General features: G+C 38.7%; 1 long non-coding RNA gene across 1 annotated transcript in view; it reads left to right on the forward strand.

Annotated features, from left to right (window-relative positions):
• Positions 1 to 16,239, forward strand: part of LOC138796787 (uncharacterized) — a 193,070-nt gene that overhangs the window by 125,065 nt on the left and 51,766 nt on the right. The window contains exon 3 of the long non-coding RNA XR_011363819.1: positions 9,848 to 9,941. This is a non-coding gene — a long non-coding RNA (uncharacterized lncRNA). The remainder of the gene's footprint in view (positions 1 to 9,847; positions 9,942 to 16,239) is intronic.

Consider the following 16,239-nt stretch of genomic DNA (forward strand, 5'->3'; position numbering starts at 1 on the left):
ACACATGTTAGTATCAACATCAATACTATGGAGAAACTAGGGTGAGAGCTAAGGGTGAATATGATAAAGAGGGAATAGACATTTCTGATCATTAAAATGTAATCTGCAACAGGATTATATCTTCTTCTTGTGAGAGTATCATCCAATCTGACTATTAGACAAAGGGCCCTATACCACCGCACGATTATCGTTCAGATTAACGTTCAATCGTTCGAATCTAAACTATAATCGTTTGGTTGAAATGCAGTTAACGATTAACGACCGAACGAGAAATTGTTGATCGCTTTATAAGACCTGGACCTATTTTTATCGTTGCTCGTTCACAAAACGTTCACAAATCGTTCGCATTGAATAAGACATTGTTTGGTCGTTTGCAATAGATACAAACGCAATAGCGAATAAATAGCGAAGAAAAAACGATCGGAATTACGATCATAAGTAACGATTATTGTTCCATGGAAATGAGTGAACGTTTTCAGGTCTTTCGCAATAGCGGTCGTTTGAGATCCTTAATCGTTAACGATAATGCAAACGATAATCGTCCGGTGGAATAGGGCCCAAAGGCTTTAACTAAAGATTCTTATTGTTTTTCTCTGTTGATAACCCAGTTCTTCCCACACTGTACATTGGATTCAGTACTGAATATTTCCTAAAATGGAAAGAATAAGGTATACAGTGTGAAGTGAGGGGGTGTTCCAAGATTCATGAGAACGTAATATAGGAGCCTTTTTTTTCCACTTAAAAAAAAATAATAAAAATAACCAGATATACAAAAAATGACGAATTTTTAGCACACTTTCTATAACTGTTGGCAGAATTATTAATCATTACACAGTTATTTTTCTCATCCTTCTCATAAACTGGACGATCCTGTCTTCCCTATGTGGTGGGGTAAGCCGCAGCCAGACTGCTCTGGTTGCAGCTTTTCTATTTAGGAACAAAGGGGTCGGTAGTAAAATTTCACCACACACTACCCCTATCTCCATTGAAATCATCTGTCAAGGTGTCAGGAGACCCCCATACATTTTATACCGAGGGTTCAGCCAACATAAATATAAAGTGTGGAATTTGTAGACTGTCTAGTTTAAAGAGGACCTGTCACCCCCGTGCCTGGGTGACAGGCTTCCGACCCCCCGTTAGAGCCCCCTATACTCACGTGATCCCGCCGGGTCCCGCTTCCTGAGCCGGTCGGGTCACGGAGATATCAGCGCCCGAAGCCCAGCACGCGCGCTGGAGAGTCCGATGCCCATAGAGAATGACGAAGCATCAGACTCCCCAATAATTCTCTATGGGCGTCTGACTCTGCTGTCAGCGCGCGCGCCGGGCTTCGGGCGCTGATATCTCCGTGACCCGACCGGCTCAGGAAGCAGGACTCGGCGGGATCACGTGAGTATAGGGGGATCTAACCGGGGGTCGGGAGCCTGTCACCCCGGCACGGGGGGTGACAGGTCTCCTTTAAGTTTATATTAGCGATTAGTTGTCTTATTTGACAGGAGAATCATGCACCAACATTTTTGCGTATTTTGCTACAATAAACTAAAGCCTCCCTTTTACCAAAGCCATGCCCCATTTGGTAGGAAAAAGAAGTATTTATCTGCACTTGGAGCTATTTTGTTTTTATTGGCACAAATCATTGCCAAGCACTAAATCTAGGCCATTAACTTTAACCCCTTCCCAGCAATCACTGCATATCTACAACTTAAGTGTGGAGGGTGTGCATGCAGTGGTTGCCCCCGCCTATTCTATTGTGGCTTAGTTTGGCATATTTTGGTCAGTATCATAACCTGCAGAGGTACAGATATGTCTTTTCTAATGGCGCTATATATGCTTGTGTGCCATGAGATAATTAGCTTCGAAAAAAAGAAACATGAGATTATGGCACCCCGTCAGGAGATTCATAAGTTATATTTGTCCATGTGCCACCTGCTGACTTTGATATAAATTGTAGCCTGTTGAGGAATTTGTTAGCCAGTTGTCATAATGTATGGGATTTATATCCAGAGAAATTAGTACTCTAAAACTGTTGACGTATGATAGAGACATCCAATTTTTTATTGTTTGGGGTCTGAGTGTCCAGGCTGCAAACGATCAAGAAAATGAGAAGTCCACAATCAACACATTCTTTCTCAGTTCTGCTCTATGTGACTGAGACAGTTGAATAATGTAAGTCTATTGGTCTAGACGCAGAGTGTCTCCCCACTTCTTTTCCTGATCCTTCTAAGACATTCTTTCTTTTTGCCTGTTTATAGCCAGATAAACAGATGTGGGTTTTTTTTTGGCTGAAAACATTTTGTGAACATGGCTAAAGGTTGGACACACTAGTAAACCTATATGGAATGTTAGCCTAATGTTTCTTAAGAGGTTTTGACTTTAAAAATGGTACCATTTTGTATCTACAGGTTCTATGAGAGGACATGCAGTTTGGAGTGTCACTGGGCAGGAGAAAGGGATTAACCATAATCAATAGCGCCTGTCCAATCAGCTGCAGGCACCTCTGTGATGTCAGCACCTCCCCCTCTATACAGTATAAGGAGGTTCGGTAATGAAGGTGACCAAGTCGGCTGTGTGTGGAGGAGAGAGCAGGATGGCAGTAGGCAGTAGGCAGTAGAGTCTAACACTATAAAGTAGAAATGCCAAAGTTGAAACTCCTTCTTGTATCTTCATACAAGAAACCATGTTCAGTATATTTTCAATGCTCCCCCCCCAAAGACTTGAACATATATTTCATATATTCCAGATAATATGTTACGTCTCTATGCCATCAGCTCTCCGATGACTTTCCATCATTGTTAATTACCTAGGGAGACTTTACCGTATATAAAAAGATGTCAAGATTAGTATTATTATTGCGATTATGAATACAAGTTTAGTGGGTTTATGATTATGGAAATATTCTCCAAATCCTTCATATCACATTATGTTCTGTGTTATGACCTTCTAAAGAGATTTAGCTCATACAAGAACTGATTATTTAATGCTGATTATCCTGTAATAACAATGCAACCAATTTGTTGGCTTCATTTTATTACATGAATGATATGTTAATGTATAATTTAATACACAATATGCAAATGTTCAGTCTGGTTTTCTTAATGTTGCATTTGTTTTAAAAAGTGTAAGGGCTATATACGTTGATAATAGTCCAAGCTACATGTTTCATGTGACCTCTAACTTCCCCGGGGAACAAAATTATATACATATGCAAATTAGATTTTCTCCAAATGGAAGGAATTTGACTCTATAGTGCCACCTACTAGAAGTGGCTACCCAATAACAGATTGTACTGAAATCCATTTTTTTTTCATTCTAGAATACAGCCAATTTGCATTTCCTTTTCCCCAGGTATCATTGCCTTGTTCATATGTTGCTGGTCTCCACAAGGGGAAACAGTACATCCTCAAAAAAGTATACGGATATAAAACTAAAGACACAGATCTAATTGTTGTAAGATGATCATCATCCATTATCCAAATGACCTAATGGTTAGAGATAAGTGATGTTTTCCAGGCAGTCCTCAGGCTGCATCCATCTTCTCAAGGTAGCAGACTTCAAATGCTTATTGTTCAGGTACGTGATAACCAGGACTTTCGGGAAGTTCGCTCATCACTAATAATGGTTGTATGGCTTCCTTTGTATTTGTAATACAAAGGAATATAATAGATTATTTTAATTTTAATCTGGAGATCAATGTTAGTATAGATAAATACCTATATGAGCTATTCAATCAACACTGTATGGGGGGCTCCCATTAAACTCTATGGAGGCTGGAAGCCAATATTCTCCAGTCAAGACCAGGGACTTATGGCCCTGTGTTTTTTGCAGGGCTAATTTGAGTTTAGAAGCCTAATGTGAAAACTGAAATTAAATACTCATATCAGTGCATGGCAAATATAGTCCTGGTTCTTGGAAATGGTGGAGATCCCAAAAACCTGACCCCCCCCCCCCCCCAACCTATTTGATTTAAAGATCATAAGATATAAAGTTTTATTCTATACCAAGATATAGAGAACATTTTCCAGACAGATATTACATCTACTGCAGGTGCTGCTAGCTAACTTTCAAGATGCTTGTATAGCAGCGAAGACGTTGTATGAATCTTCTAACTATAACCACCCTAAATCTACTCTCTGAATCATCTCTTAGATGTACATCCTAGATGGACTGGCCTAAGGCAGTAGATTTCCTCTGTCCCTTTTTGTGACACACTTCTTATTTATTTATTTTAAAAAGTGAAGTAGTCAAAAATATATACAAAACATCAAATGTCACTCGGAAAACAGTAGGACACACAGTAGTAATAATGATGTCCTCAATAATATTGGTATATGATTATGTTAAATTAATAAATCAACCTTTGAGATACTACTTGCAGAGGAGTGTTGATATTCCTGTTTGGTTTCTTTTAGCTTCCCCTGCTTCCAAGCGATCCAGTGCTCAAACAGAGTTTAAAGAAAATGCAGAGAATGCCCTAACCAAGACATATCCCTTAATCCTGTGGGTGTTTTAAACAGAGTTTAGTTGGATCCTTCATGTCCAGTTTTGTAGACTTAATGTTAGCGTAAGAAAGGCCATTGTCAGGAACTCACCTTAATGTGGTGAGATGGTACACTCTATTTGATCAAATAGTTTGCTAAGAACCTAATTAAAAAAAAAATCTTTAGAGAAGTTTTTTTTTATCAGGTGTATGGTATACAATATAAGTTAAGTCCTAGCACTTGCAGGTTGCTTTTCCACTTTCCTGCTTTTAGCTGGGTTCACACTACGTATATTTGAGGCTGTATGTTTGAGGCTGTATAGCAACCAAAACAAGGAGTGGATTGAAAACACAGAAAGGCTCTGTTCACATAATGTTGTAATTGAGTGGATGGCCGTCATTTAATGGCAAATATTTGCTGTTATTTTAAAACAACGGCTGTTATATTGAAATAATGGAAGTTATTTACCGTTATATGGCGGCCATCCACTCAATTTCAACATTGTGTGAACAGATCCTTTCTGGGTTTTCAATCCACTCCTGGTTTTGGTTGCTATGAGGACCTGACATGAGGACCAAATACAGCCTGAAATATACATAGTGTGAACCCAGCCTAAATCTGTATATTAGCCACAGGAACGTGCATAGTGCAAATAATATTTCCATGTCCTATAATATGTTGCTTCGTCAATGTGACAGAGTTCCCATAAAGAGTTTTGGTCTTAAAATGGTTAAAATGTAACATATTTAGTAAAGAATGAAGAAACATTTAACAGCTCGTCCATACTGTAAAGAAAAAGCTAGAAAAGCCCCCCCCCCCCCGATCTTTTTTTTACATTGATCATAAAAGCAGACAACACTAACTATAGAACAATAAAACAAGAATCAGAAATTTTTGATTCTTTCAGAGAATTTCCAGCATTTTAGTGGATCTATTACAGAGTGTTCTGCGCTTTCTCTGTTGTATGAGAAAACAAGGTTGTGGTTTGATGATAATTCTATTTCTTCTCGTATGGATATTTAAAATGATTTCTAATTACAAAACATGAAGAGATCAAAGAAGTTCTGCAAAGAGAATTAATTATTAATAAAGAAAAAAAAAAAGAAAGAAGAAGAAAAGGGAGGAAAAGATTTGATTCTAATCTAGTTGTACAATGAACATGTTCTAATCATACAAAAGAAAGTTTACAAAACACCCAAGCCTCTGCCTGGAAAGTTAGTTTTCCATTGAGACCGGAGAATTATTATTATTTTTTTTTTTTATGTAAAACTTGTTCACACATGTAGTATAGATTTAGTACCAAAGCGTATTCTCCTCTCCTGGCTTTAGCATAAAAAGCTTCAAAAACTATATATGTGTGTGTCTAGCTTCTTAACAAAACTGTGTGATAAATTTCCCTAACAACTTAAATGCTCTATTGTTCTCAGCATCATCATTATCATTGCATTTAATAACGGGATGAGTAAATATTTTATGGTTGGTGAGAATTACAGACTTATGAACTCTTTAGCTAATACAGTTTACTTTTATTGCATCATAACCTTCACTAAATTCTATTTAATACTCTTGTTCTTGACTTTAATATTGCATTGCTTTGACAAGCATTGATATTAGAATTTCCTGTAATTACAAAATAAAAAAAATAATGGAAAAGTTTTATTCACCTGTTTTTAATGTGATCATTATATTAACATTATCATTGCTTCCTTTATTATCTGCTGTGTAACCTTAATGTTAATGAGAGAGATAAGATAGATAGATAGATAGATAGTGAATGAATAGATAGATAGATAGATAGATAGATAGATAGATAGATAGATAGATGAGACATAAATAGATGATAATCTGTGTAAAAATGTAGCTGATCGCGCTCCTGTGTGAGTGCAGCAACTAGAGAAATTCTCTAGTTGCTGCACTCACACAAGAGCGCGATCAGCCACATTTTTACACAGATTATCTCCAATTTACTGATTACAGGTAACAGTAATCTGACACGCAGCTCCAACAACCTAAATTAACATCTATATAGGGTTGTGCAAACAATATAATATAGGCAGCGCTTTTTAAGTACAAAAAAAACTTTTTTCATAAATAGATGATAGATAGATAGATAGAATATAGATGGATAGATAGATAGATAGATAGATATGTCCAGATATTCCTCAGCACGCCAGCATAGGTGGTGAAAAAGTGATTTATTCCATAAAGTACAAAAGATACAAAAGATGCAACGTTTCGACCTCCTCACGAGGTCATTATCAAGCATGACCTCGTGAGGAGGTCGAAACGTCGCATCTTTTGTATCTTTTGTACTTTATGGAATAAATCACTTTTTCACCACCTATGCTGGCATGCTGAGGAATATCTGGACATACTTTTGGGGATCCCCAAGCCAGGGTACTGACTCCGTGCAGCACCCGCCTCATGCAATTTTGGATGTGCGGCTTTCTCCTGTTTCTAGATAGATAGATAGATAGATAGATAGATAGATTGTTGAGACATAAATAGACGATAGATAGATAGATAGATAGATAGATAGATAGATAGATAGATAGGAAATAGATAATAGATAGATAATAGACAGAAGATAGATGGATAGATAGACGATAGATAGATACATAGATAGATAGATGAGACATAAATAGATGATAGATAGATAGAATATAGATGGATAGATAGGTAGTAAATAGATAGATAGAAGATAGATAGATTGTTGAGACATAAATAGACGATAGATAGAAAGATAGATGGATAGATAGATAGATGATAGATAGATAGATAGATAATAGACAGAAGATAGATGGATAGATAGGAGATAGATAGATACATAGATAGATGAGACATAAATAGATAGATAGATAGATAGATAGATAGATAGATAGATAGATAGATAGAATATAGCTGGATAGATAGATAGTAAATAGATAGATAGAAGATAGATAGATTGTTGAGACATAAATAAACGATAGATAGAAAGATAGATAGATAGATAGATAGATAGATGGATAGATAGGAGATAGATAGATAGATAGATAGATAGATAGATAGATAGATAGGAGATGGAGATGGATGGATGGATGGATGGATGGATGGATGGATGGATGGATGGATAGATAGATAGATAGGAGATAGATAGATAGATAGATAGATAGATAGATAGAGTATAGATGGATGAATAGATAGATAATAGATAGATAGATAGATAGATAGAAGATAGATAGATAGATTCTTGAGACATAAATAGACAATAGATAGATAGATAGATAGATGGATAGATAGATTTATAAATAGATAGATATATAATAGATAATAGATAGATAATAGATAAAAGATAGATAGATAGATAGATAATAGATAGAATATAGATAGATAGTTAGATAATAAATAGAGATAGATGATAGATAGATAGATAGATAGATAATAGAAGATAGATGGATAGATAGATAAATAGAGAGATAGATCAGACAAAAATAGATAGATGGTTAATTATTAGTTATAGTAATATGTATGTAAATTATTATTATTATTATTATTATTATTATTATTATTATTCGTATTATTATTTTATCATAAATAAAAATCCATGCATACCTTTTCCTATGAAATGTTAGTGAGTTGTAAACACTTGATACAGTACAAACACAAATCTTTTACATGTCACTTACCTGCCAGGGTGCCCCATACAGGAAACCTTTTATCCAGTCATCACCTATATCCTTGTCCTCCAGTAGAGATGCATCATCCATAGCTGATCTATTTCATATGGACACTGGCTGTTGTTTTTTCGCTCTCAGCTATTTTTTTTTTTTTTTTTTTTTCACAGACAAAAGCTGAATCAAGTGCTCTTGTGGAGATAATGCTTTGCTACAGGACGACAATTTTGGTCACAAATGAACCTAAATGTAAATAGTTCGGAAGGGAAAAATATTGCCACTCTGACATTTCGGGAGTAGTTGAGTAAATGTACTGCCGCAGCCAGGGAGTTCAGTGGGCTCATCTGATGTTTCAGCTTCACAGATAAAACAGTAATTCATGTGCATCTAATGAACTCTCTCTAGAACTGGTCTTGTTATAGAGAAATTACGCTGAATATTAGAAAATTATCCTCTGTCATTTTGGTTAGCGGCAAGAAACAGCTGTACTTTACACATCAGCTGCCTCATCTCTTCTTGACTCGGGAGTATAGTTAGAAATAATTTACTCGCATTGATTGAATGGATAATATTTTTAGCGTTTATTTTACAATATGTTTCTCGAAAGATGAGTGGCTCTCGAAAAAGTCTTTGCATCGGGAGACGAATCAGCCGTACAAGCTGACTCATAATCCTCTCGGTTCACTTTTCCCATTTCTATTGCTATAGAAATAAGAAATTCAAAGATAATTTTTTTCCTATAAAAAAGTTATGTATGAGTTTTGATGTAACTCTTTAGTGATGATACATTCAGGGTTTATTAGGAGAATCTGCAGATTAGGAACATGTATGGCGGAATACAGTATTATAAATATAGATTTTGGTGGCCCTATTATGTAACTAAAATTTGTGCAATTATGTAACCAACCTTTTATACTTTGTGAGCCACATACAGCCATAAAAGGGTACTTTGAGTAAAGAGTTTTGAGTTTAAAGAACGGGCCTTTTCAGAAACACTACTGTAGTCTTACACAGATAGTAAAGGAAGCCAACCCCATTTAACTGAGCAATGGTAGAGAAAAAGTTTAATTGTAAATGAGAAAAATAAAAAATAAAATTGCAAACACGTTCTAATTAAGATTTCAAAGTGAAATTTGTCATTAATATTTTGCTAATTATATTGGCACTGTTTAGTGGTTTCTATTTGACTGCAATAATATCTGAATAACTGCAAGAGCCACTGGTTGGTGACTACTGCTATAGGGGGAGCAAAGGTTGCAGCTGTACATCAATTTAGAAACTTGAGGATCACAAGTTCCCCTTGTCCCATAAACATATTATAGTTGGAGGTCAAATGTTTGCCCAGGAGCTTTAAGATATCCCAAAACTCTAAGGCCTATATCAGGATCCAACAATAAGGGATCATGTACTGGCACAGGCAAAATCCATCGTGTTCCATCTGTATGAAGATATTTTCCTCTAAATGCGATGTTTCTTTATTGGAATGTGTAGGATATGCCATTTGATTGAACATGCCATATTTTTTGTTGTTGTTCTTGGATTCATAAGGAATTAGACAGAAAACACATATATCTTCAGAAGAATTTGGAAACATATGGAAGTACATTAATTTAATTTTGTATTATTTTATTTTTTACAGATCAGAATGTTGTTTTTAATTTTAAAAAAATCATTTGCACCTTACTAATCTCCTGTTACTCCTTTTCTATCACTTCCCAGGGTTCCCTGCTGCGTTTTACTTCCTGGTCCTTCTTGACACAGACCTACTATATGACCATTGCAGCCAATTATTAGCCTCCTGGAGATTGATAAGGTCAGGACACCCCCCCCTTTAATATACTCACTATGTTATCCATAGCATTTCTACAAGTCCTCTTACTTTATGCTTGTCACTGTATTAGTTCTTTAAGCAACTTACTTTTTATCATTTGTTTAATCAAAAGCTCTACTCTGTCAGATGGCATCTACATAGAAATTTTGTCAATGCCTCATGCAGTAAAACGGCTACATCATAAATAGATCTTTTTAATATTTTTACACATTATCCCTACGGAGCATGGTAATCCGGTTAACAATTTTAAATGCTATATCCCAGGCTCCACAAAATGCATTCACTACTTACAGAATGTCAGAGACAATGTTTACGATAAACTTACAATGTCTTGTTGACCTTCCTAAGTTAAATTTACTTTTTATTAAAGTTAAGACTCCAATCAAAAGTACAGGTAATGGGGTTAGGCTTAGTTCACATTTACATTGAGAGGTGTAGGAGTTTCCTTCAGCCTCTCTGGTAAATTTGAAGACTAAAGAAAAGGCTGTGTCCAATAGGCCTTCTTACCCTGAATCAGGAGATATAACTCTTATTGTAATCTGTTGCTCCAGCGCTGAGATATAAACTTTAGCAGTTTTCTGCACTGTAGGAGGTAAAGCCCCCCGAGTGTCCCCATGCACTGCAAAAGCCTAGTACATTTAGCCTGTTAATCTTAACATATGGAAGTTTACTTGAAGGCATAGTACTTGGGCACCAGAATCACCATCCTGGGCACGTTGGGGGTGGTGAGTAATCCCTGTGGGGATGAGTGCACCATATCTGCACTGTGACTTTTTATCATGATGGCTGTCTTGGCAAACACTGTCAGTATATATGATTCATGCACTTGCCAGTTTCTGTGATTGTACCTGCTGTATGAGACTTTTTTCATCTTCCAGGATTGGATGTTCCTCTAGTACTTGCATGTGGCTTGTGACATTATAGGATACTGGTATCTAACCTGAACCCCGAAGGACTGTCTCTGAGGGTCATTGCTATCCCTATTGGTCATACATACAGTTTCTGACTTGTAATGCTGCAGCCATAAAAGTGTACTCCATTTATCAGATTTTTCTATTTATTTAAACACAACAATTCTATATAATCTCTAAACAGTAACCACTGTGTTTTGTGAAGGCCTCCTGATGATCCCAGGGACATATCTGGGTGAAACGCGTAGAGACTTGGATTGAGACAGAGATACTTGTTTATCACAATTTTTTTCTGAAGTCTGGTTTTATCTTTATACATCTGGGCTAATCTATCCCTAAGTATACCAGTCTATCAGAAGGTCAACACCCTAGATCTGTTGTGAAGTGCCTATTTCATATGTGTAGAACACTTGTTTTAATACATTTTTTTACTTTTAATGCATATCTAATAAAAGTTAGATTTTATACGTGATTCTGGGAAATTAAATATAATTTACACGTATTTGGACCGTGGTTATTGCACGCCCATACGAGGTGGTGCATCTGTGATTTCTCTTTTACTTGAAGGCATAGTAGTTTTAGGAGAGAAGGGGGCTGACCTATGCTAAAGTATAAATTTTTGGTTGTTTTATTATAAAGTTAAAAAAAAAACTTGCTGTCACACTGTGGAAGATGATAAATGTTATAACTCATACAGTGGTACAGTATGACAAAGGCATACATTTGAGAATAACCCTGATGGGCCTGAAAAATAAAGTATGAACAGAGCCTAGGGGTTTTTTTTGTTTGTTTTTTTTTTATTTTTGTTTTTGTTTTTTCCTCCTCATATTTAACCCCTTAACGACCGCGGGCGTAAGTGTACGCCCCCAAAACCCGTGCCTTAACGCAAACGGGCGTACATTTACGCCCGCGGTTACGCCCGCGGTATAATGTATAGCAGGCAATCCCTGCTTGTCGGCACGGGGGGTGATTAACCCCTCCCGTGCTGACGATCGCCGCTATTGGCTGATCAATCTGCAGCTTTCCGGGTCACCGGTGACCCGATGGCCCGGAAAGCAATGGCGGTCGGTGCTGTCCGAGGACGACACCGACCGCCATTACTGTTAAAAGTAACGGTGGCCACGGTGCCACGTCCCGATCACCGGGATCGGACGGCCAGGAGCGGCCGGCCGATCACGGCGATATAACTACCCCATGAAAGGGTTAAATACCTGCTGTGGACACCTCAGCTAGGTAGCTGAGGTGTCCAGAGCAGGTATTGACCCATACTCACCGGATCCAGCGTCCCGATCGCGTCTTCCCGGTTCCGAACGCGACTTCCGGGTTCCGAACGCGTCATCGTCTTCGTCGGCGTCTTCGTCTTTTTCCGGCGGTCCCCATCGGTAATCATCGGCTCCAGCGTCGTCAAACTTCGGCTTTTTCCGGAATTGGCGTTTAACTGCCCCCTAGCGGCTGATAAGTGTATATAATACACATATCAGTAGCTATAGGGTTGAAGAAAGATTTTTTTTTTTTTTCCCCAATTTTTTTTTTTCTATTTTCCGCACCCTATCGCCGCTGAGTGCTGATCAGCATCGCACGTAAGTGCGCCGCTGATCAGCAACTCCTCCTTTTTGGCGTAGAGTGTTTTTTTCCTATATCCTACAGCCACGGTCTGCTTATAAGTGCCGCACATAAGTGCGGCATTTATCAGCAATTCCTTTCTTGGCGTAGTTTTTTTTTTATACTTAATGTTAAAAAAACATGTAAAAAACACCATTACACTACACGGAATAAAGTTTTACACTACACCACTACATACCCCATATACCAATCCCCGTATAAAGATGACCCCCAGGGTGTTTTCGGTGTCGGACGCATACGCTATTATTGCCTCCGACACCGAAACAGCCAGTGAGGATGAATGGGGGGGTCCTTTGTTCCTCCATTCATCCTCATCCTCATCATCCAGTGACGTGTCTGGGGGTAGCGTAGCGTACGCTGCCCCCCAGACACGTCTTTTCCGCCAGTACCGTCCCAATAAGAGATCACGGTATGGCGTGAAATTCTACAAACTCTGTGAGCCTACCTCTGGGTACACTTACAGATTTAGGGTACGTGCACACTGCGGAATGGCGAAGGATAACCCTTTGTGCATTCCGCAGCTGGCACCCGCTGGCGGACTGATGCAGGCGCGCGTCTCCACCCGTGTCATAGACTCCATGTTATGCTTGGGCAGATTCCATCGTCCGTCCAAAGAATGAACACATTTGACGGAGAGCGGAATCCGCCCGTGCATAGAATGGAGTCTATGACACGGACGGAGACGAGCACCCGCATCAGTCTGCCGGTGGGTGCCAGCTGCGGAATGCACAAAGGGTTATCCTTCGCCATTCCGCAGTGTGCACTTAGAGTGTATGAAGGAAGGGACACCCAAATCCAGCCCCAGATGCCCCCTCCCCGCCCATCCTCTGAGTTAGTGGGAAGATCGTTCGGAAACTGATCATCCAACTGCTGGATAAAGGTTACCACCTGTACGGGGATAACCTTTATACCAGCACCCCCTCTTCCGGTCCCTCGCTGCCCTGTAGCTTGCGGCACGATCCGAACATATCAGAAGTAGTAATAGCGCCCTAATATTTAGCAGCCATGGAGCGCACCCAGCGCTTCTGGATATGAAGGACCCCGTATCGCACCAGGGCAACATTTTCCAGGTGACGTCCCCCACACTGGAAAAAAGGAGACCCCAGAAGAAGTGCAGAGTGTGGCGTAACAGGGGGATCAGGAAGGACGCCATTTTCCAGTGTGACACCTGTCCTGATCCCCCCGGCCTCTGCATACTGGATCGCTCCAAGGTGCACCACACGTCACTGGGGTTCTACATTATCTAAATTCTGTCCCTTATTCCTATTTCAGGGGTCACGTTGATCCAGGGATTATTCTGATCGCCATTATGGAGTCGGGAAGGAATTTTTTCCCTGTGATGAGGCTACTGTCGTCTGCCTTACGAGGGTTTTTTTGCCTTCCTCTGGATCAACACAGGTTGAGTTTGATGGACACCTGTCATTTTCAACCTTATAAACTAATAATTGGCCTAATACCCCCAAATAAATTAGAATTGTCCCTTTTCCCCAGCTAAGTAGGTATGGCCGCTATTCCCATTAGAGGATGCCATGATGCAAAAACACTAACACACTGCCTCAAAACCCCTCCCCCAATAAAAGTTGAAATCACCCCCCTTTCCCATTATATAAATAAAACATATAACAATAAATAAACATATAATACACCGTAGCGTGCGTAATTGTCCGATCTATTAAAATATAACAAGCGTCATTGCGAACGGTAAACGGCGTACACGAAAAGAGGGAGAAGTGCGCAGATTACCGATTTTGTTACATTATATATAAAAAAAAAATTATAAAAAGTGATCAAAACGTCCGATCTTCACAAATATGGTATTAATAAAAACTAGAGATCATGGCGGAAAAAAATGATACCCCATACAGCCCCGTAGGTGAAAAAATAAAACTGTTATAAGCGTCACAATAGTCCCATTTTATTTATAATTAATTGCCAAAAAAAAGGATTTCATTTAAAAAATATATATAACATTAGAGAATCTGTGTAAACCTGCATATGGTTGTGTTCGGACTGACCTATAGAGTAATAGTATCATGTCGTTTTTACCATATAGTGCATTACGTAGACACATGAACCCCCCAAACATTACCATATTGCTTTCTTTTTTACGATTTCTATTTATATCTTCATAAATAATAATTTTGGAATTCCATCATACATGTTATGGTAGAATGAAAGACGCCGTTACACAGTACAACTATTACTGTAAAAAACAAGACCTTACATGGCCTGTAGATAGAAAGAAAACTGAAAGTGCTAGAGCTCTTAGAAGGGGAGGAGGGAAAAACGAAAACACTAAGATCAAAATTTGCGCGGTCCACTGGGTCATTTCGGGCCTGGTCCTCAAAGGGTTAATTAATGGGTGCTGCGATAGTCCGCTCCCGCTAATAGCTGCGGCTGTTCAGAGCGGGGTTGCGGCGCAGCCCCTCTCTGAACCTTCCGACACCCCGTAGGACGTGCCGTTACATCCTGTGGAGGGAAGGGGTTAATAACTTATTTTTTTCTTCCCTAGGTAAACATTGAATCACATGTATTACTGCAGCATGGATACTACTAATTATGCCCCCGAAATCAACTGGTGCCAGACACAGTGCTTGCTGTTGTCTGCTGCTCTGTCTGTGAAAGGAACTGTCCAAAGCAGGAGAGGTTTTCTATGGGGATATCCATAATTTCCTATAGGGCATACAGCAGCTAATAAGTACCGGAAGACTTGATATTCTTAAATAGAAGTATTTAACAAATCAGTAAAGAAATCAGAGTTCAGCTTTTATTTTACCATTTTACAAAAGCTGAGCTTAATTGATTTGATAGCATTTTGACAGTGACAGTGCTGAAAGTCAAATAATGCCCCCCCAAAAAAACTGCACACTTAGAAAAACAACTCACAGGGGGCAAACCCATGTCTTAAAAAATATTTTATTTATTTATTATCAGTCACTGATTCACAAACATCTTGATTGACTTTGGCTGACCACCATATGTCTTCCTCGGTCAATCACTTTACTAATATGGCCATCGTAACTCAGTCAGATATCAGGCGTGAGAAATGTGCTAGAGTGGAATTTCAGCCTTCATCTTGCTCTGCCCTATTCCTTGTCCCTGCCTTAGATGCTAATCATAACAATTATCCCTGCCTTAAAGACGTTAACATTCCCCCGAGGAGCAAATGTTTGAAGTCACTCAAGCAAGGTCACCAGTAGCTTGGATCTCATGCCACAATCTCCTCTTACAAGTCTCGAGACTACTACGGTAGGTGCTGGCTAATTTTTGCTCCATGCATATGTATGCACTTTTTCCAAGCTAAAAATGATTTTCAGCAAAGTATGAGATGTTCCTTAAATTACATAATGACAGCACAAACACCAGATCCAGTAACAAGCATGGATGGAATATTTTTAGATCAAGACAGCATGCGGTAAATTAATACGAAGGCAAGAAGCAGTCAGCTGCATTAATAGACACAAAAGAGGCACGGGACATTACCAGGCAACCTCTGAATGAAAACATAGGTATCATTGCAATGTCGGCTTCTTCTATACTGACTGCTGATATGTAACAAAATGCTCCATACAAAACTTGGCTAATAACTACTCACCTGAGCCAGACTATTCCAAACAGCTGTTCTTGTTTTATATCGGAACATTGCAGCGGAAGAAACAAAGGCCAGATTGCGTTCTTGCAGGGGAAAAAAAAGCTATTCTGCTGACACAGTCTCATCACTTATTATTATAATTAATTTATTTATA

The sequence above is a fragment of the Dendropsophus ebraccatus genome, chromosome 7 (assembly GCF_027789765.1).
Source record: "Dendropsophus ebraccatus isolate aDenEbr1 chromosome 7, aDenEbr1.pat, whole genome shotgun sequence".
NCBI classification, from domain to species: Eukaryota; Metazoa; Chordata; class Amphibia; order Anura; family Hylidae; genus Dendropsophus; species Dendropsophus ebraccatus.